The following is a 21,517-nucleotide window of genomic DNA, read 5'->3' as shown; positions in this document are numbered from 1 at the left end:
CGTAATGTGCATAGACCTCGCTTATCCCAATGTAATTGAGCTAGGGGATTGTGACGCTCCTTCAGCATCGCCCCGTAGCCTGCACAGCTTATGCCATTTCTCATTCCATACCCAACTGCTGCCTGCCACGAGGTGGGGGTTCAGGAGGTGGGGGTTCATGGGTAGTGGTCGTTTTGACAGTGTGCTATGCGATTGAGTCCGGTGTACCGTAATACTGTATGCAATCCTACAGTAGCTTATCCCTCCCCTGTGTATTTTGGCTAGGGGATTGTGACGCTCCTTCAGCATTGCCCCCTGAACTGTGAAATGTATGCCATATTGTATCTCACTACATATCCGAGCGCTGCCACGTGCTGGGAGTTCACGGTCGGCGGCCATTTTGTCAGGTTGCTAAGCGATCCAGCTCGGTATACCGTAATGTGCATAGACCTCGCTTATCCCAATGTAATTGAGCTAGGGGATTGTGACGCTCCTTCAGCATTGCCCCCTGAACTGTGAAATGTATGCCATATTGTATCTCACTACATATCCGAGCGCTGCCACGTGCTGGGAGTTCACGGGCGGCGGCAATTTTGTCAGGTTGCTAAGCGATCCAGCTCGGTATACCGTAATGTGCATAGACCTCGCTTATCCCAATGTAATTGAGCTAGGGGATTGTGACGCTCCTTCAGCATTGCCCCCTGAACTGTGAAATGTATGCCATATTGTATCTCACTACATATCCGAGCGCTGCCACGTGCTGGGAGTTCACGGTCGGCGGCCATTTTGTCAGGTTGCTAAGCGATCCAGCTCGGTATACCGTAATGTGCATAGACCTCGCTTATCCCAATGTAATTGAGCTAGGGGATTGTGACGCTCCTTCAGCATTGCCCCCTGAACTGTGAAATGTATGCCATATTGTATCTCACTACATATCCGAGCGCTGCCACGTGCTGGGGGTTCACGGTCGGTGGCCATTTTTAGTGTGCATAGAACTCGCTTATCCACATAGGCCCCTGTGTTTTTAACTACTATATTGAGATGCACATTTCTAGGCCTACAGTATTTAATATACAGTAAGCAGCATTGTTGTTAGGCAATAATTGAAGAATTTACATACAGTACTGACATGTACTGTATGTAATGCTTGTACATCATGTCAGTCGACCCTTATTCTGTACACTACTGTAAGTCTCACAGGGCCCATGCACTTCCAAGGAGGGTTATTTACTGTACTGTATCTGTTTCATACAGGAAACTAATTGCAGTCCATAACACTGAAGTTGTATTTTCAGTACTGTACAGTATACAATACTTAAATTTGAACATCAGGTACTGGATAGTAAACATGTACAGTATTAACTTCTATCATAAAACTCTTATGCATTTTCAGATGTGTAAATTTTAGACTACAGTATTCACAAATGTTTTCTCTCCATACAGGAATTATAGTTGGACAACATGCCAGTAACTATCAACAAAACGATGAGCAAGATAATCGCCAACATGAAAAAAGAAAATAAAACCATCAAAGAGATCCATGCATGGCTCAAGGAAAGTGGCATTATAGTCACTTTAGAAACGGTGCGCTATCATGCATTCGAGAGAACAACGCCCAGATTTGTATTTCCTACAAAATGCACATGGTACGTACTGTACACTACTGTAATGTTTAAATGACTTGCTTTATACCATAAACAATTTTTTTGAAATAAAATAAAAACTTCATCAATTGTAACTGTGATTGTGCTGTTCATGAATTCATATTTTTCATACTGTATTGTACTGTAGGAGAGTGCAACAAATTGTGGAGGAACTAACTCGTGAGGATGATGAGCGTACTGCTCTGCAAATAAAACGAATTCTCCATTCCAAGTATGACCTGGACATATCGGCCACCAGCATCAGAAGGATGCGACGGAAAATGGGATGGACCTTTGGCGCAACAAGGTAAAATACTGAAAGCAGTATAAACCATACAGTAAATGCACTGTTAATAATCCCTTGATACGTGATATAATAATGCCATAAATCATTATACAGAGTGTGTACTTTATACTATATACAGTATGTGTGTGTGTATATACTGTATATACAGTATTCTATCCCAAAAGAGATACCTACTGTATAGGCACTCAGAGACAGCAATGAAGCATTGCCGGCTTATTGTGATGATTACATACTGTATACTGTATACTGTGTTTGTGTGTATGTACAGTATGTACAGTATATATATATTACTCTGTATGTAACTTAATGTACTGTATGTACAGTTTAATGTATACAGTAGGTATATAATACAGTATACTGCACATACAGTCTACTGTATATACAGTAATCTGTAAATCTGTAATTTCATAACTGTATCTGATTTCATTATTTTTGGCTCTTCACAGGATATCTCCAATGATAAGAGATGTGAATAAAGAAAAGAGAGTGGAACAGGCACGGCGATGGATTGAGAGTGGTGAAACATTTGATGATGTCATTTTCACAGATGAATCGTCTGTTGCCCTTGAGCGGTTCTCCAGAATGTCATTCAGGAAACGTAACCATATCTCTTTAAAACCACGCCCAAAGCATCCATTGAAAATCCATGTATGGGGAGGCATATCACGATTAGGAGCTGGTCCCCTATTATTTTTCGAAGGTACAGTACAGTACTATACTTTATTCTGTGCCTGTGTTCTGTAAAAATACATGTTGTACTGTAGAGTACGTGTAACTGCACAATAAAAGGAGTTGCTTATTAATGAACAACATTTTTTGATTTCTGTAGGAATCATGGATAAGAAATATTTCCAAGAAACAATAGTAGAGAAATGTATGGTGCCATTTGTGAATAAATATTACCCAACTCACCATAGGATATTCCAAGACAATGATCCTAAACACTCCGCCTCAGCCAAATTTATGGAAGAGAAAGGTATGAATTGGGAACGCACACCACCAGAGTGAGTATTATTTCAACAGTGTACAAGTAAAATTTTGGATAGCACTCTAGTACTGTAAAAAAAAATTTTGTTTAATAAACAGTACAATATTGTATGTTTAATTTTCTCTATTTACTGTAATGTAATTAATTTTTTCTATACGCTTTTTTTTTTTTTAATTAGATCACCAGACATGAACCCAATCGAATTAGTGTGGGCTCAATTGAAGAGGTACGTTAGGAGTGTTGCAAAGCCAACAACAAAACAGCAACTGGTGGATGGGATAAAGAAATTTTGGCTAGAAGTACTCACACCTGAACATTGTAATAATTATATAAATCACCTGTATAAAGTATTACCTGTTGTAGTTGAAAGAAATGGTCAAGCCACAAATATGTAGTTCTGTATTTTCTGTTTAAAATTTTAAATTGGTGCATTATTAAAAAAAATGATAAAATTGCCTTTGTCTGATTATTGCATAAACTAATGTAGAATATTACACAGTAGTAATGTTATTGATGTGTACTGTATGAACAGTTATTTTCAGTTTTATAAGTCCTGAATAAGAGTACTGTACATTTTGATCAGTGCAGTACATGGAATCGGATGTTGTAATACTTTATTTTTACATTAATATTGATGTTTTTCCAATAAATATTCAATTTTACAGTATGGTACGGTACAGTACATGAGGGTACCTGTACAGTATGATACGTCATTATGGGGGAGAAATACTGTATCCACTAAATGTACAGTAAAATGTTTTTTTCTTATTACAAACACACAAATGCATCTCAGATGGAAATATGCTATACACAGCAGACAGCTTATGGTGACAGAACTTCCCTACTGTATCCCCACCCATACTCGTGGTATATTTTAGATTGCCTAATGAGACACTCCTGCAGCATTGCCAATGATTCATGTAAAACCTGTGTGCAAACAGTATCTGTATTGAATGCAAAGTACAGTAAGAGTACAGTATACAGTATTATCAGAGCCAAACCTGACCAACATGATGCCCTAGGCTAGATTTTGGCTGATGCCCTCTTGCACAGATGCTACGTAGTTCCGCCTCTAACCCTGCACCCCTTTCCCAGCACCATCACCCATTTTGGCGCTCCTACCCCCTATAATCTAAATAAGAACAATGTGCACATTTAGTGCCAGCCCAAAACAGTGTACAGTATGTTCTTGCTGGGAAGGGGCATGGTAACACAATAATACCCGAAGATGAAATGACACAACACAGTACTGCAACTTTATTCACATTATATCATGCAGTGGTGTCTCTTATTCTCATGACATCATATCATAGTACCACATTACTCCTAACAGTAATGCCCCTTATTCACATTACACCCCACCACATTCATCTTTATTTACATTAGACCACAGGTTCTCAAACTCAGTCCTCAGGACCCCACACAGTGCAGGTTTTGCAGGTCTCACAGAATCACAAGTGAAAAAATTAGCTCCACCTACTGTATGGACCTTCTAAAATGTGTCAGTTAGTAATGAATACATCTGTGCACTTGCTGGTTTACCTGCAAAACATGCACTGTGTGGGGTCCTGAGGACCAAGTTTGAGAACCACTGCATTAGACCATGCAGTAGTGCCCTTTCCTTATGTTACACCAGAAAATATTGTAGTACACCTTATACAGTACACATACAGTACAGTAATGCCACACATTAGTAATACATTTCATATTTAAATTTTCTGATTTAATTTCATAGAGCCGCAGTCACTCACAGAATATAGGCATGTACTGTAGCATCTCATTTTATTCTGCAGAAGCTGATTATTCCCATTTCGCTAGTTTGCCGCCTCTGTACAGTATATCACAATAGAAAAAAGTTATAGTGTCAGTGAAAAAAGCACCTCATGACAGATACTGTACACAAGCTCATGTCTAAATACTGTATACTGTAAGCAGTGACATTAAGGGGTACAGTACTGTATATGCAATTGCAGTCGAATTCCGGCAGGAATACGGAAAAAATGGACACGGGATCCCCCATCTTTTTAGAACCAGCACCGGGCTCTGCGCCTGGTCCTGGTGCAAAAAATAAGGGGGACAAAAAAAGCGTAGGGGTTCCCCATATTTTTTGAATCAGCACTGGGCTCCACTAGCTGGACAGATAATGCACAGCCGGGGGAGACTTTTATACCGGTCCCTGCGGCCATGGAATTAAATACCCAACTAGTCACACCTGGCCGGAGTACCCTGGAGGAGTGGGGGCCCCTTAAATCAAGGGGACCCCCCTCCAGCCACTCGATTATCTCTATCACCCCTGTGTATTGTAGCTAGGGGATTGTGACGCTCCTTCAGCATTGCCCCGTACCCTGCACAAAGTGGTCGTTTTGACAGTGTGCTATGCGATTGAGTCCGGTGTACCGTAATACTGTATGCAATCCTACAGTAGCTTATCCCTCCCCTGTGTATTTTGGCTAGGGGATTGTGACGCTCCTTCAGCATTGCCCCATAACCTGCACAAGGGTTCAGGGGCGGCGGCCATTTTGCCAGTGTGCTACAGTATGTCATCGAGTCCGGTGTACCATAATATGCATACTGTGTATTTTAGCTAGGGGATTGTGACGCTCCTTCAGCATTGCCCCATAGTCTGTACAATCTGGACTATTACTTGCTCCGTAGCCTAGGGCCTCTGTGGTCGTCCATGCCGCTGACTTCGTCCAGTCCGCTGCGGTCCTCCAGGCCTCCTCTGCGGTCCTCCAGGCCTCCTCTGCGGTCCTCCAGGCCTCGGTCGTCCAGGCCGCTGACTTGAACCGCTTGGTGGTGTGTTGCAATGATGGTGCGGCAAACTCCAACTTGCCATTCTTCCCTCGTTTGTTCAATGACTTTCTTCATGGCTTCTACCATCTGTTCCTTTATGCCTTCTTTAAGGCCAGCCACATCGGTCTGCAGCTGATTGACCTGTCCACCAACTTCTGACTCCATATTGGTCACCTTACTGAGTAGCTCCTTTAGTAAAACAGGACAGGTACACTGGCAGTCCTGCACTTTGGTGTTCACATCTGTGAAATGCAACCTTCTTCGTGGTGAATGTGTCATGTCTTCTTGTCCAGGGGTGGCTACATGGTCCAAAAAAGAAGCTTCCTGATGCAGCGTGTTTGTCACGTCCTCTAGCACCGGTATTTCCAGATTCATTGGCTGAACACTGTGATCTGCAGGAGATGGAACAATTACATCATTTGCCACACCACATATCAGCTCCAACGTATTATTCTTTGCCTTGGCATTTTTTCGTGGTTTCACCACATTTTCTTTCTGAGCCGCCTTGGCAGTTTTCTTCTTCTTTTGTGGGACTACTGCAGCAAGTTTCTGTGCCACTGATGGGTGGGTTTTGGCACTCCCGTAAAATCTGGTAGTCTGCATTCTTTGTCTTTTGTCTAAAAATATAAAAACCACAATAAGAAAACATGTAAAGCACAGCATGCTAAAAATAGCAAACAACTGTACATTTTCAAATAAAGTGCACAACAGTAAAGTGCAAATACAGTACTGTACAGTATTTGCCTTTTTTCCCTGTGCCTCCCAACAAGAACCTCTGCAGGAGGGACAGAATGCTCTGTTACGGACTTCAGTTTAAATATACAGTATGATTACCATCACCTGTGCGAACAACTATACTGTACAGTAGTTACTGTATTTGATAAGATAGGTGTTTCACCACAAGTGATAGCAATCATTCAGTACTACTGCACATAGTACACCGGGATAAGCGAGGTCTATGCACATTACGTTATACCGAGCTGGATCGCTTAGCAACCTGACAAAATGGCCACCGACCGTGAACTCCCAGCACATGGCAGCGCTTGGATATGGAGTGAGATACAGTATGGTACAGTCCAGGGGCAATGCTGAAGGAGCGTCACAATCCCCTAGCTCAATTACTAGAGCCATCTTAACAGCAGTGTGGGCCCCTGGACACAGCAATGCACTGGGGACCCTACCCACTCACCAGCGGAAGGGGTGGGGGGAGCTATCAGCGGCAGCTTTGATGCTCCGCGGGGGATAGGGGGGTTCTATCTTTCGCTCAGTATGTACAGTAGGACCTGGAGAAATAATTTCTGCTAATTATTCCTTTACTGCACAGATGGGGCAGGAAGGAGAACACTAAACTGTAGAAGGGGGCATTGTGCTGAATGAAGGGGCCCTGGTACATGACTTCCAGGGTGGTAGGGGGTGTTTAATACACAGGGGAGGAGTGGATAATGGAGTGGGCTTAATATTAGTGTTATGGACTGCAATTAGTTTCCTGTATGAAACAGATACAGTACAGTAAATAACCCTCCTTGGAAGTGCATGGGCCCTGTGAGACTTACAGTAGTGTACAGCATAAGGGTCGACTGACATGATGTACAAGCATTACATACAGTACATGTCAGTACTGTATGTAAATTCTTCAATTATTGCCTAACAACAATGCTGCTTACTGTATATTAAATACTGTAGGCCTAGAAATGTGCATCTCAATATAGTAGTTAAAAACACAGGGGCCTATGTGGATAAGCGAGTTCTATGCACACTAAAAATGGCCACCGACCGTGAACCCCCAGCACGTGGCAGCGCTCGGATATGTAGTGAGATACAATATGGCATACATTTCACAGTTCAGGGGGCAATGCTGAAGGAGCGTCACAATCCCCTAGCTCAATTACATTGGGATAAGCGAGGTCTATGCACATTACGGTATACCGAGCTGGATCGCTTAGCAACCTGACAAAATGGCCGCCGACCGTGAACTCCCAGCACGTGGCAGCGCTCGGATATGTAGTGAGATACAATATGGCATACATTTCACAGTTCAGGGGGCAATGCTGAAGGAGCGTCACAATCCCCTAGCCAAAATACACAGGGGAGGGATAAGCTACTGTAGGATTGCATACAGTATTACGGTACACCGGACTCAATCGCATAGCACACTGTCAAAACGACCACTACCCATGAACCCCCACCTCCTGAACCCCCACCTCGTGGCAGGCAGCAGTTGGGTATGGAATGAGAAATGGCATAAGCTGTGCAGGCTACGGGGCGATGCTGAAGGAGCGTCACAATCCCCTAGCTCAATTACATTGGGATAAGCGAGGTCTATGCACATTACGGTATACCGAGCTGGATCGCTTAGCAACCTGACAACATGGCCGCCGACCGTGAACTCCCAGCACGTGGCAGCGCTCGGATATGTAGTGAGATACAATATGGCATACTGTACATTTCACAGTTCAGGGGGCAATGCTGAAGGAGCGTCACAATCCCCTAGCTCAATACAGTATCTCACGCTTACAGTATCTTACAGTATACGCTTACAGTATCTGTGTATTTTGGCTAGGGGATTGTGACGCTCCTTCAGCACCGCCCCGTAGCCTGCACAGCTTATGCCATTTCTCATTCCATACCCAACTGCTGCCTGCCACGAGGTGGGGGTGAATAAAAAAAATAATAAAGTGTGAAAAAAACTACAGTAACATGCATTAGTACTTAAGGAATCGAACCCTGGACTCTGAGTATAGGAAGCGAAACACTTCACCACTTCGCCGCAGACAAATGTATAAATCCGTTGGTTTTGATTATGCTGTAATGGCTACGGGATTAAGACGATAACATACTGTAGAAAATTCCTAATCTTGAGAGGCAATAGTGAACTTGTAACACACATCCATTTGCGACAGTGTACACTACTGGTTTTACAGTACTGTGTTTTGTCTGCGGGACTCGGACGCTCACATACAGTATTCATAAAGTATTGTAGATGGATCATATACTGTATGCTGTACTACTGTATTTGCGTCGGTGTCGTACTGTATATACTGTACAGTACTGTATTAAATAATGCAGCGTAATGAGTACAGTATTTGCTGTATGCAGCGTAATGAGACGCCTTAGTAAAGTAGTCCTTATTATGTATGTCAGTATTGTATTTTACGGGAGACCACACGCATGCGCAGTGGTGATTGTAAAAAGCGACATCTGGTGGCTGATCGCAGGTATTACACGTAAAGGTAACGCCAAACGTCAAATGTCTGTCTCCGTGCGATTAGATAGCCTCTCTGTGGCTATGCGCGCCTCGCTACGCCACAGTGCGCTGCGTATGGTCGAACGGGCCAACCGCCGCGGCCACTCAAGATAAAGGTGGCTACATCTGTACGTCTCTTCTTCTCCCTCTGTATCTTCTGCCTTCATATCAGTCACATATGTCTCTTCTTTTCCCTCTGTATCTTCTGTCTTCATATCAGTCACATAAGTCTCTTCTTCTCCCTCTATATCTTCTGCATTCATATCAGTCACATACGTCTCTTCTTCTCCCTCTATATCTTCTGCCTTCATATCAGTCACATACGTCTCTGCTTCTCCCTCTATATCTTCTGCCTTCATATCAGTCACATACGTCTCTTCTTCTCCCTCTGTATCTCCTGCCTTCATATCAGTCACATACGTCTCTTCTTCTCCCTCTGTATCTACTGCCTTTATATCAGTCACATACGTCTCTTCTTCTCCCTCTATATCTTCTGCCTTCATATCAGTCACATACGTCTCTTCTTCTCCCTCTATATCTTCTGCCTTCATATCAGTCACATACGTCTCTTCTTCTCCCTCTATATCTTCTGCCTTTATATCAGTCACATACGTCTCTTCTTCTCCCTCTATATCTTCTGCCTTCATATCACTCACATACGTCTCTTCTTCTCCCTCTGTATCTTCTGTCTCCATATCAGTCACATACGTCTCTTCTTCTCCCTCTATATCTTCTGTCTTCATATCAGACAGATGTTCTACCTAAAATAAAATCAAAACACTATAAGGACAGTATAATATCAGTGCATAAGACACAGCTACTCTACTATAGCTACATATACGGACAGTCCACAACACCCATAAAAGGGATATAACTTGTGGCGAGCGTAGCTAATTACCGAGCCCGCATGAGGCTTTCTAGCACTCTCCTCGCTGCTGGCATATTAGTGGCCAGGATGCCGCTGTCGGTATACTGGCGTCCGGTGTCCCGGCGCATGTAAATCATATGTATTCCTCCCACCTACCTGATCCTCCTGTGGGATCCTGTGATTCTCCTCTGTACAATCCTGGGAATACAGAGGACGGGGACATCTCTCTGGGGTATCTCTGTTACTGGGCCCATCTGTAGGAGACACAGAGTGACTGAGTACAGTGTATATATGTGATTATCAGGTAATGTGTGTATATAGCGGGCCCTCATATCTGCTCTCCCCTGTACAATACATGACAGTCTCCTCTTACCCAGTGATGTGAGGGGCCGGTGATTCTCCATCATCACGTCCTTGTACAGAGCCCTGTGTTCCTCTATATACTCCCCCTCCTGCATGGATAGATAGACAGAGACATCCTGACACCTGATAGACACCTGACACACACAATGATACAGTCATTACCCAGACACAACCCCTGGTGTTACTGTATAATGCCCCATTCCCAGCAGTCACCTCTCCAGTCATCACCCAGACACATCCCCTGGTGTTACTGTATAATGTCCCCTTCCCAGCAGTCACCTCTCCAGTCATCACCCAGACACATCCCCTGGTGTTACTGTAAAATGTCCCCTTCCCAGCAGTCACCTCTCCAGTCATCACCCAGACACAGCCCCTGGTGTTACTGTATAATGTCCCCTTCCCAGCAGTCACCTCTCCAGTCATCACCCAGACACAGCCCCTGGTGTTACTGTGTAATGTCCCATTCCCAGCAGTCACCTCTCCAGTCATCACCCAGACACGTCCGCTGGTGTTACAGTATAATGTCCCATTCCCAGCAGTCAACTCTCCAGTCATCCCCCAGACACATCCCCTGGTGTTACTGTGTAATGCCCCATTCCCAGCAGTCACCTCTCCAGTCACCACCCAGACACATCCCCTGGTGTTACTGTATAATGTCCCATTCCCAGCAGTCACCTCTCCAGTCATCACCCAGGCACATCCCCTGGTGTTACTGTATAATGTCCAATTCCCAGCAGTCACCTCTCCAGTCATCCCGAGACACGTCCCCTGGTGTTACTGTATAATGTCCCATTCCCTGCAGTCAACTCTCCAGTCATCACCCAGACACATCCCCTGGTGTTACTGTATAATGTCCCATTCCCAGCAGTCACCACCCAGACACGTCCCCTGGAGTTACTGTATAATGTTCCTTTCCCAGCAGTCACCTCTCCAGACATCACACAGACACATCACCTGGTGTTACTGTATAATGTCCCATTCCAAGCAGTCATCACCCAGAGACATCCCCTGGTGTTACTGTATAATGCCTCATTCCCAGTAGTCACCTCTCCGGTCATCACCCAGACACGTCCCCTGGTGTTACTGTATAATGCCCCATTCCCAGCAGTCACCTCTCCAGTCATCACCCAGACACGTCCCCTGGTGTTACTGTATAATGTCCCATTCCCAGCAGTCACCTCTCCAGTCATCACCGAGACACGTCCCCTGGTGTTACTGTATAATGTCCCATTCCCGGCAGTCATCTCTCCAGTCATCACCCAAACACATCCCCTGGTGTTACTGTATAATGTCCCATCCCAGCAGTCACCTCTCCAGTCATCACCGAGACACGTCCCCTGGTGTTACTGTATAATGTGCCATTCCCAGCAGTCACCTCTCCAGTCATCACCCAGACACGTCCCCTGGTGTTACTGTATAATGTCCCATTCCCAGAAGTCACCTCTCCAGTCATCACCCAGACACATCCCCTGGTGTTACTGTATAATGTCCCCTTCCCAGCAGTCACCTCTCCAGTCATCACCCAGACACATCCCCTGGTGTTACTGTAAAATGTCCCCTTCCCAGCAGTCACCTCTCCAGTCATCACCCAGACACAGCCCCTGGTGTTACTGTATAATGTCCCCTTCCCAGCAGTCACCTCTCCAGTCATCACCCAGACACAGCCCCTGGTGTTACTGTGTAATGTCCCATTCCCAGCAGTCACCTCTCCAGTCATCACCCAGACACGTCCGCTGGTGTTACAGTATAATGTCCCATTCCCAGCAGTCAACTCTCCAGTCATCCCCCAGACACATCCCCTGGTGTTACTGTGTAATGCCCCATTCCCAGCAGTCACCTCTCCAGTCACCACCCAGACACATCCCCTGGTGTTACTGTATAATGTCCCATTCCCAGCAGTCACCTCTCCAGTCATCACCCAGGCACATCCCCTGGTGTTACTGTATAATGTCCAATTCCCAGCAGTCACCTCTCCAGTCATCCCGAGACACGTCCCCTGGTGTTACTGTATAATGTCCCATTCCCTGCAGTCAACTCTCCAGTCATCACCCAGACACATCCCCTGGTGTTACTGTATAATGTCCCATTCCCTGCAGTCAACTCTCCAGTCATCACCCAGACACATCCCCTGGTGTTACTGTATAATGTCCCATTCCCAGCAGTCACCTCTCCAGTCATCACCGAGACACGTCCCCTGGTGTTACTGTATAATGTCCCATTCCCAGCAGTCACCTCTCCAGTCATCACCGAGACACGTCCCCTGGTGTTACTGTATAATGTCCCATTCCCGGCAGTCATCTCTCCAGTCATCACCCAAACACATCCCCTGGTGTTACTGTATAATGTCCCATCCCAGCAGTCACCTCTCCAGTCATCACCGAGACACGTCCCCTGGTGTTACTGTATAATGTGCCATTCCCAGCAGTCACCTCTCCAGTCATCACCCAGACACATCCCCTGGTGTTACTGTATAATGTCCCATTTCCAGCAGTCACCTCTCCAGTCAGCAGCTGAATGATCTTGTTGGTGAGTTCCAGGATCTTCTGGTCATTGTGCCTCTCACGTATAAGCGAGTGAGGTGGAGGCACCGTGATGGGGCTCTGGGTCCTGCTCAGTCCTCCTGACACACGGGAATGGCTGATGGGTGCCTCACACTCACTGGATGTCTTCTTTACTACTGTGTAACCCTGTGTATTGGTAGAGACATCAATATAAAGTTGACATAAACTTCCCAGTCATGTCCCTGTATTATTACTATAGCTATAAGTGATGTCACTGTGACGCTCCCAGATCCCCTCACCTCCCCAGTCAGCAGGTAGATGATTTCCAGAGTGAGATTTATTATCAAATCAGTCTTGTGATTCTTGTCCTTTTCCATTCTGAGTGCTCCTTGTAATAACACCTCTCGCTCCTCACAGCTGGATTGTCTAGGGATAAATATAATACACATCACATAGAACACATGTAACGGTCATATATGTAACACCGAGTGACCATTAAGTCTTCCATCCTCCCTAAGCTGTAGAGCCCTGGTGTCTATCTGAGCATTCTCTTATTATTACTATAAATATAAGTGATGTCACTGTGACACTCCCAGATCCCCTCACCTCCCCAGTCAGCAGGTAGATGATCTCCAGGGCGATATTAATTATCTTCTCAGTCATGTGACTCTTGTCCGTGTCCATCCTGAGTGAATCAGTGAGAATACAGAACGTGTGACATATGATAAATACGCTGGTTCCTTAAAGCTGGAGTGTCTATGACATATGATAAAGACGCTGGTTCCTTACAGCTGGACTGTCTAGGAATAAATATAATACACATAACAGATATTTAGAACTGAGGGACCAGTAAGACATCTCCCCCCCCCCCCCCCCTGCCACAGATCCCTGGTCAGCATCTGTCAGAGGTCCCTGTGCCCCATAAGGCTCCTCAGAGTCACACAGCGCTGTACTGTATAATGTTACCCCAATGCTCCTCCCATGGCCGGGGTCTTATTCCTCCCAGACACGTACTTGGTGCCAGTTGCTGCACAGGAATCAGTTACAGACACATTAATTAGGGAGGATTTGTGACTGTACCCAGGTCACACAGATAGGGGGAGAGGTGAGGGGAGAGGGGATCCGGATGGTAGGGCGACAGTCCATAAGTCCACCACTATTGGGAAATGATAAAAAAGGTTGACACAGGTAAAGGTCGACTTCACATTTTTATAGTTTATTTTATCTTTTTCATACTTTACGACCCCCGTGGACTATGATTGGGCATAGTGACCTGGGAAGCGCAGCGAGCCATGCAAGGGGACGCGGTGCAATAATTGGGGTTCCTGGTCATGTGACGAAGAAAATGTTTAATGTGTTGACCTGTCCCGTGTTGGCCTTTTTCACTGTGTCGACCTTTTCCGCATGTCGACCAATAGCTGTCAACCTATTGACTGACGACCTTATGCAGGGCGATCCTTTGATTCATAACCAGGGGAGAGTACACAGGAGAGCAGACGGGGTGTAGATGTGGGGAGAGGGGAACTAAAGTAGGAAATCTGGGTGTACAGCGGAGGGTGACCACTCATTACTGTTATTATTACTCTGCTGCTATAGTAACAGGACACCACAGGCCACTCCCCCTGTACAGTGGCGGAACAAGCGAGCGGTGGGCCCAGGTGCAACAAAATGCTTTGCCCCCCCCCCCCCCCCACACATATCCCCACACACACACACACACACACACACACACATCCCATCCAAGTCCACCCCCTCACCCCTGGAGAGGATCTGGTGAGGGGGACCTGCTCAGGGCCAGAGAAATGGATACCTAGCAACAGTGCCGTAACTAGACATTTTAGCACTGTGTGCAAAAATGTGTGCATCGGAGCCCCACCCCTGCATGCAAAACAGGGGCAGTGCGCGCCGTAGGCGCGCGTAAAAATACATAGTGGTGTGGCTTCGTGGGGAAGGGGTGTGGCCATAAAATAATACCAATTCATAAAACGGCGCACAGTAGTCTCCATTATTCAAATTACGTCGCACAGTAGCACCACTACACCAGGTAGAGACCCTTTTACACCTTAGAGCGGACAGATTCCTCTTTTTACACATTACAGCAGACAGCGTGCACTTTTTACACATAACGGCAGACAGCGTGCCCTTTTTACATATAACGGCAGAGAGCGTGCCCTTTTACACATAATGGCAGACCGTGTGCCCTTGTTACACATAGCGGCAGACAGCGTACACTTTTTACACATAACGGCAGACAGCGTACACTTTTTACACATAACGGCAGACAGCGTGCCATTGTTACACATAGCGGCAGACAGCGTCCCCTTTTTACACATAACGGCAGACAGCGTACACTTTTTACACATTACGGCAGACAGCGTGCCCTTGTTACACATTACGGCAGACAGCGTACACTTTTTACACATAACGGCAGACCGCGTGCCATTGTTACACATAGCGGCAGACAGCGTCCCCTTTTTACACATAACGGCAGACAGCGTCCCCTTTTTACACATTACGGCAGACAGCGTGCCCTTTTTACACATTACGGCAGACAGCGTGCCCTTGTTACACATTACGGCAGACAGCGTCCCCATTTTTACACATTACGGCAGGCAGATTCACCATTTTTACACATTGCGGCAGGCAGATTACCCCTTTGTACACATAGCGGCAGGCAGATTACCCCTTTGAACACATAGCGGCAGGCAGATTACCCCTTTTTTCACATTGCGGCAGGCAGATTACCCCTTTTTACACATTGCGGCAGGCAGATTACCCCTTTGTACACATAGCGGCAGGCAGATTACCCCTTTGTACACATTGCGGCAGCCAGATTACCCCTTTGTACACATAGCGGCAGGCAGTCCCCCCTTTTTACACATTGCGGCAGGCTGATTCCCCCTTTTTATACATAGCGGCAGGCATTCCCCCCTTTTTACACATAGCGGCAGGCAGTCCCCCCTTTTTATACACAGCGGCAGGCAGTCCTCCATTTTTACACATTGCAGCAGGCAGGCCCAAGAAAGAAAGAAAGTAAAAAAAGAAAGAAAGAAAAAGAGAAAAAGAAAGAAAGAAGAATTATACTTACCCTCTCCGCCGGCTCAGGCTCCTCAGACGACGATTCCCGGGCTGGAGAGAAGGAGGAGGAGGGAGGTGGAGGAGAGAGCCGCAGCAGTGCTATGTTACTGGTGGAGGCGCTGCTGCTGCTGCTCCTCTGCTTCCCTATAGGCTGTTCTCGGAAGACAGCCTATAGGGAAGCAGAGGAGCAGCAGCAGCAGCGCCTCCACCAGTAACAAAGCGCTGCTGCGGCTCCCTCCTCCTTCCCCCGTCCGTGCCGCTGCTCTTCTCCTCGCCGGGCGGCTGTGCGCTGCGGCCAGCGGTTGCCCGCAGCGCACAGCGGCATGTAATGAGTCAGCTTGACTCATTACATGCTTGGGCCCCTGGACAGAGGCGGGCCCCAGTGCAGTGCACTGCCTGCACTGCCGGTAGTTCCGCCTCTGCCCCTGTATAATAATACTAACAGGACACCACAGGCCGCCCCCCCTGTATAATAATACTAACAGTACACCACACGCTGCTGCGCCTGTATAATACTAACAAGACACCACACGCTGCTCACCCCTGTATAATAATAATCAGAATAATAACAACAACAACAGGACACCAAATGCCACCCTCCCTGTATAATAATAACTACAACAGGACACCACAGGCTGCTCCCCCTGTATAGTAAAACGCCATTATCTGATCTCGACGGACACTGGGAGGCTGCAGCAACCGATGGAAACTCACTTCCTGTGTGTGGAACGCACAACCCGATAGTAAGGTAAGGTGGAACGCACTTGCCGGAAGTAGGGTATGATTGGCACAGGCTACTTCCTGATGACTGGCCACTCCCCTCCTACATCCCGGCCACAGCACCGCCCTCTTTAATGACTAATACCATACATGTCCTCAGTGCAGGAGGCCGGCGGCCATTTTCTTGTAGACCAGTCCGGAAGCTGCAGCAGCAATAGGTTCCCTGGCCGTGTAGTGACGTTAGGAGCGGCGGCCATTTTCCCCTGGTCTGAGCTCCGCCTTCCTTCTATCAATCCCACAAAGCAGCAGGAGCAGAGAGCAGCCATTGCTGTGTCTGGCAGCAGGTAATGATATTATTATTATTATTCTATAGGCTGAGCAGCTCTGGTGTCAGGTTCTGTACTACAGGGGGAGCAGCCTCTGGTGCCTTGTTATAGTGCAGCTGGAGCAGCCTCTGGTGCCTTGTTATAGTGACGTCTGTCTCTAGCATTGTACGCACAGAGCGCTTACACAGCGCGGTGCCATAGCTAGTAATGTGCTCCTAATGCCCCAGGACCGCCCTGTACCTATCTGCAGTGCCATGGCTAGTAATGTGCCCCCTAATGCCCCAGGACCACCCTGTACCTATCTGCAATGCCATAGTTAGTAATGTGCCCCCTAATGCCCCAGGACCGCCCTGTACCTATCTGCAGTGCCATAGCTAGTAATGTGCCCCCTAATGCCCCAGGACCGCCCTGTACCTATCTGCAGTGCCATGGCTAGTAATGTTCCCACTAATGCCCCAGGACCGCCCTGTACCTATCTACTTTGCCATGGCTAGTAATGTGCTCCTAATGCCCCAGGACTGCCCTGTACCTATCTGCAATGCCATAGCTAGTAATGTGCCCCCTAATGCCCCAGGACCGCCCTGTACCTATCTGCAGTGCCATGGCTAGTAATGTGCCCCTAATGCCCCAGGACTGCCCTGTACCTATCTGCAGTGCCATGGCTAGTAATGTGCCCCTAATGCCCCAGGACCGCCCTGTACCTATCTGCAGTGCCATGGCTAGTAATGTGCCCCCTAATGCCCCAGGACCACCCTGTACCTATCTGCAATGCCATAGCTAGTAATGTGCCCCCTAATGCCCCAGGACCGCCCTGTACCTATCTGCAGTGCCATAGCTAGTAATGTGCCCCCTAATGCCCCAGGACCGCCCTGTACCTATCTGCAGTGCCATGGCTAGTAATGTTCCCACTAATGCCCCAGGACCGCCCTGTACCTATCTACTTTGCCATGGCTAGTAATGTGCTCCTAATGCCCCAGGACTGCCCTGTACCTATCTGCAATGCCATAGCTAGTAATGTGCCCCCTAATGCCCCAGGACCGCCCTGTACCTATCTGCAGTGCCATAGCTAGTAATGTGCCCCTAATGCCCCAGGACCGCCCTGTACCTATCTGCAGTGCCATGGCTAGTAATGTGCCCCTAATGCCCCAGGACCGCCCTGTACCTATCTGCAGTGCCATGGCTAGTAATGTGCCCCCTAATGCCCCAGGACCGCCCTGTACATCTCTGCAGTGCCATGGCTAGTAATGTGCCCCCTAATGCCCCAGGACCGCCCTGTACCTATCTGCAGTGCCATAGCTAGTAATGTGCCCCTAATGCCCCAGGACCACCCTGTACCTATCTGCAGTGCCATGGCTAGTAATGTGCCCCTAATGCCCCAGGACCGCCCTGTACCTATCTGCAGTGCCATGGCTAGTAATGTGCCCCTAATGCCCCAGGACTGCCCTGTACCTATCTGCAGTGCCATGGCTAGTAATGTGCCCCTAATGCCCCAGGACCACCCTGTACCTATCTGCAGTGCCATAGCTAGTAATGTGCCCCTAATGCCCAGGACCGCCCTGTACCTATCTGCAGTGCCATGGCTAGTAATGTGCCCCCTAATGCCCCAGGATCGCCCTGTACATCTCTGCAGTGCCATGGCTAGTAATGTGCCCCCTAATGCCCCAGGACCGCCCTGTACCTATCTGCAGTGCCATAGCTAGTAATGTGCCCCTAATGCTCAGGACCGCCCTGTACCTATCTGCAGTGCCATGGCTAGTAATGTGCCCCTAATGCCCCAGGACCGCCCTGTACCTATCTGCAGTGCCATGGCTAGTAATGTGCCCCTAATGCCCCAGGACTGCCCTGTACCTATCTGCAGTGCCATGGCTAGTAATGTGCCCCTAATGCCCCAGGACCACCTTGTACCTATCTGCAGTGCCATAGCTAGTAATGTGCCCCTAATGCCCAGGACCGCCCTGTACCTATCTGCAGTGCCATGGCTAGTAATGTGCCCCTAATGCCCCAGGACCGCCCTGTACCTATCTGCAGTGCCATGACTAGTAATGTGCCCCTAATGCCCCAGGACCACCCTGTACCTATCTACTTTGCCATGGCTAGTAATGTGCCCCTAATGCCCCAGGACCGCCCTGTACCTATCTGCAGTGCCATGGCTAGTAATGTGCCCCTAATGCCCCAGGACCGCCCTGTACCTATCTGCAGTGCAGTGGCTAGTAATGTTCCCACTAATGCCCCAGGACCGCCCTGTACCTATCTGCAGTGCCATGGCTAGTAATGTGCCCCCTAATGCCCCAGGACCGCCCTGTACCTATCTGCAGTGCCATGGCTAGTAATGTGCCCCCTAATGCCCCAGGACCGCCCTGTACCTATCTGCAGTGCCATGACTAGTATTGTGCCCCCTAATGCCCCAGGACCGCCCTGTACCTATCTGCAGTGCCATGGCTAGTAATTGCCCCCTAATGCCCCAGGACCACCCTGTACCTATCTGCAGTGCCATGGCTAGTAATGTGCCCCTAATGCCCCAGGACCGCCCTGTACCTATCTGCAGTGCCATGGCTAGTAATGTGCCCCTAATGCCCCAGGACCGCCCTGTACCTATCTGCAGTGCCATGGCTAGTAATGTGCCCCTAATGCCCCAGGACCGCCCTGTACCTATCTGCAGTGCCATAGCTAGTAATGTGCCCCTAATGCCCCAGGACCGCCCTGTACCTATATGCAGTGCCATGGCTAGTAATGTGCCCCTAATGCCCAGGACCGCCCTGTACCTATCTGCAGTGCCATGGCTAGTAATGTGCCCCTAATGCCCCAGGACCGCCCTGTACCTATCTGCAGTGCCATAGCTAGTAATGTGCCCCTAATGCCCAGGACCGCCCTGTACCTATCTGCAGTGCCATAGCTAGTAATGTGCCCCTAATTCCCCAGGACCGCCCTGTACCTATCTGCAGTGCCATGGCTAGTAATGTGCCCCTAATGCCCCAGGACCGCCCTGTACCTATCTGCAGTTCCATGGCTAGTAATGTGCCCCTAATGCCCCATGACCGCCCTGTACCTATCTGCAGTGCCATAGCTAGTAATGTGCCCCTAATGCCCAGGACCGCCCTGTACCTATCTGCAGTGCCATGGCTAGTAATGTGCCCCTAATGCCCAGGACCGCCCTGTACCTATCTGCAGTGCCATGGCTAGTAATGTGCCCCTAATGCCCAGGACCGCCCTGTACCTATCTGCAGTGCCATAGCTAGTAATGTGCCCCTAATGCCCAGGACCGCCCTGTACCTATCTGCAGTGCCATGGCTAGTAATGTGCCCCTAATGCCCAGGACCGCCCTGTACCTATCTGCAGTGCCATGGCTAGTAATGTGCCCCCTAATGCCCCAGGACCGCCCTGTACCTATCTGCAGTGCCATGGCTAGTAATGTGCCCCTAATGCCCAGGACCGCCGTGTACCTATCTGCAGTGCCATGGCTAGCAATGTGCCCCCTAATGCCCCAGGAACGCCCTGTACCTATCTGCAGTGCCATGGCTAGTAATGTGCCCCTAATGCCCCAGGACCGCCCTGTACCTATCTGCAGTGCCATGGCTAGTACTGTGCCCCAGGACCGCCCTGTACCTATCTGCAGTGCCATGGCTAGTAATGTGCCCCTAATGCCCCAGGACCGCCCTGTACCTATCTGCAGTGCCATAGCTAGTAATGTGCCCCTAATGCCCCAGGACCGCCCTGTACCTATCTGCAGTGCCATGGCTAGTAATGTGCCCCCTAATGCCCCAGGACCGCCCTGTACCTATCTGCAGTGCCATGGCTAGTAATGTGCCCCTAATGCCCAGGACCGCCGTGTACCTATCTGCAGTGCCATGGCTAGCAATGTGCCCCCTAATGCCCCAGGACAGCCCTGTACCTATCTGCAGTGCCATGGCTAGTAATGTGCCCCCTAATGCCCCAGGACCGCCCTGTACCTATCTGCAGTGCCATGGCTAGTAATGTGCCCCTAATGCCCCAGGAACGCCCTGTACCTATCTGCAGTGCCATAGCTAGTAATGTGCCATCTAATTTCCCAGGACCACCCTGTACCTATCTGCAGTGCCATAGCTAGTAATGTGCCCCTAATGCCCCAGGACCGCCCTGTACGTATCTGCAGTGCCATAGCTAGTAATGTGCCCCCTAATGCCCCAGGACCGCCCTGCACCTATCTGCAGTGCCATAGCTAGTAATGTGCCCCCTAATGCCCCAGGAACGCCCTGTACCTATCTGCAGTGCCATGGCTAGTAATGTTTCCCTAATGCCCCAGGACTGCCCTGTACCTATCTGCAGTGCCATGGCTAGTAATGTGCCCCCAATGCCCCAGGACCGCCCTGTACCTATCTGCAGTGCCATAGCTAGTAATGTGCCCCCTAATGCCCCAGGACCGCCCTGTACCTATCTGCAGTGCCATGACTAGTAATGTGCCCCCTAATGCCCCAGGACCGCCCTGTACCTATCTGCAGTGCCATGGCTAGTAATGTGCCCCCTAATGCCCCAGGAACGCCCTGTACCTATCTGCAGTGCCATGGCTAGTAATGTACCCCTAATGCCCCAGGACCGCCCTGTACCTATCTGCAGTGCCATGGCTAGTAATTTGCTCCTAATGCCCCAGGACCACCCTGTACCTATCTGCAGTGCCATGGCTAGTAATGTGCCCCTAATGCCCAGGACCGCCCTGTACCTATCTGCAGTGCC

At 48.5% G+C, this 21,517-nt stretch overlaps 2 protein-coding genes across 2 annotated transcripts in view; one reads left to right on the top strand and one right to left on the bottom strand.

Moving 5' to 3' along the window:
• Window positions 1–21,517, bottom strand: part of LOC134984095 (zinc finger protein 850-like) — a 228,955-nt gene that overhangs the window by 45,691 nt on the left and 161,747 nt on the right. The window lies entirely within an intron of this gene.
• LOC134984092 (gastrula zinc finger protein XlCGF48.2-like) overlaps window positions 16,727–21,517 on the top strand; it is a 58,474-nt gene continuing 53,683 nt past the window's right edge. Inside the window, exon 1 of the mRNA XM_063949724.1 lies at window positions 16,727–16,828. The gene's annotated coding sequence lies outside the window, so the exon portion shown is untranslated. The remainder of the gene's footprint in view (window positions 16,829–21,517) is intronic.

This window comes from Pseudophryne corroboree, assembly GCF_028390025.1.
Source record: "Pseudophryne corroboree isolate aPseCor3 chromosome 3 unlocalized genomic scaffold, aPseCor3.hap2 SUPER_3_unloc_35, whole genome shotgun sequence".
Taxonomy (NCBI): Eukaryota; Metazoa; Chordata; class Amphibia; order Anura; family Myobatrachidae; genus Pseudophryne; species Pseudophryne corroboree.
Note: the sequence above shows the minus strand (reverse complement) of the source record. Positions and strands in the feature narration are given on the sequence as shown.